This window comes from Echinops telfairi, unplaced genomic scaffold, assembly GCF_000313985.2.
Source record: "Echinops telfairi isolate 266 unplaced genomic scaffold, ASM31398v2 ScPeMD7_5592;HRSCAF=6446, whole genome shotgun sequence".
Classification (NCBI taxonomy): domain Eukaryota; kingdom Metazoa; phylum Chordata; class Mammalia; order Afrosoricida; family Tenrecidae; genus Echinops; species Echinops telfairi.
Window position 1 is genome coordinate 15,195,132 of NW_022109491.1, and position 2,067 is coordinate 15,197,198.

Here is a 2,067-nt window from a genome sequence, read left to right on the forward strand (position 1 = left end):
GAAAACTAATAAACCTTTTTATCAAAAGAAAAAAATCATAAAGATCTCTTAAATACTAAAACAAAAGCAACAAAGGAATTGATAAGAAAACCCACAAACAAAATGGACTCAGGTTAGGAAGCTATGTGGAGAAATCAGCAGCATCACGGAAAAACACATAGCAAAGTGACATAAATAAATTTATACCTAACAATAATTGTATTGAATGTAAATGGATTAAATGCACCAGTTAAGAGATTGGATTTTTTTTAAAGACCCATCAATATGCTGTTTACAAGAGACACCCAAACACCAAGAAAATATAGACAAAAAAATCAAAATATGGGAAAAAATGTCAAGCAAATGGTAGGAGTGGCAGTATTAATTTCTGATAAGATAAATGTAAGGCAAAAATGTTGTATAAAGGACAATGAAGAACATTATATAATGATTAAAAGGGTAGGTAAACAAGAAGACATTAAGTAAATCAAAACAAACAAACAAAACCCTGCCATCGAGTCAATTCTGACACGTAGCAATCCTATGTAGGGTTGCCAAGATGTAAATCTTCAAGGTAGCAAGCGGTCTCATTATTCTCCCGTAGAGTAGCTGGTAGATTTGAACCACTGACCTTGCAGATGCCTAAACAACAGTTTCACCAGGGTTCCTTCAAGAGGATAGAACCATCATAAACAGGTATGCACCCAAAATGAAAGAGCCTTGAAATACATAAATGAAACTCTAACAGAATCAGAGAGAGCTAGATAACTGGACAGTAATAGTACTAAGGCACCACTTTCGAGAGGGAACAGAGGAACTAGAAAGAAAATCAACAGACACTAAAGAAGTAAACACTATCGATCAACTTAATCTCAAAGACATATATAGGGTATTCCACCCAACAACAGCACAGTACATATTATTTTCCAGCACACATGGGAAATTCTCCAGAATAGACAATATATTAGGCCACAAAGTAAGCCTCAATACAATTGAAAGCATCAAAATATGACAAAACATCTTGTCAGATCACAATGCTATAAAATTAGAAATAAAAATTAGGAAAATTAAGACAAAAAGCCAAATACATGAAAAATAGTTAACATTCTGCTTGAAAACTGAGTAATGGAAGAAATAAAAAACTCCCTAAATCAAATGGGAATAAAACCAAAAGCAGTATCCAGAGGGCAATTTATATCAATAAACTCATGCATCAGAAAAGAAGAAGAAAACAAAATCAACACCTAAACCTAGCATCCAACAATCAGAAAAAGAGCAGCTGACAGTCATCAGAAGAAAATTAATAACGATTACAGCAGAAACTGACATATAGGCAAACCCATGCTCAATGCAGCACTGTTCACAGTGGCAAGAAGATGGAAACAACCTGCATACCGTCAGTAGAGGAATGGATAAGAAGCCCTGGTGCATCCACACGATGGAATACTGTGCATACTGAAGAACAGTGATGAAACAATGAAGCACCTCATGGCGAGGATGGACGTGGAGAACATTATGCTGAGTGAAATTAGCCAATCATGAAAGGACAGAGATTATATGAGACCACTGTTTTAAGTGCAGGGAGTGGGGACAGGGAACACAAGATAAAGACTTTCATACCAAAGGGAACAGAACTTGGGAGTTTTCCAAGTAGAGGAGGGTGAGGGAGGGAAGCTAAAACAACAGATTGAGCAGGGGTCAACAAAGTCCAGCTCTGAAGCCGTACTCAGCCCTTTTGGTACATACATTTGGCTCTGAAATAAAATTGGAAAAAAAGGTAAAGCTATTATTCAGATAAGAGTGATTTACTTCATTTGTAAATATATATCTAAATTTAATAGAATGTTTAAATTGTTGTGAAGTAAAGGACTGACTCTTGTGTCTCAAAACTTTGCCAGCCCCTGGGCTAGATTGTTGATTTGGGTGAAATGGAAGATAGTATGCTACAAGAGGGAAGAGAAAAATCCAGGAGTACGTGAAAGGGAGACTACTGGGGGGGTTGATTGGTAGGTTAAACTGTTGCACACAAAATCGATAGCCACCTAAATTACAATAAAAATCATTGTAAAAAACACAAGAGATAATGGA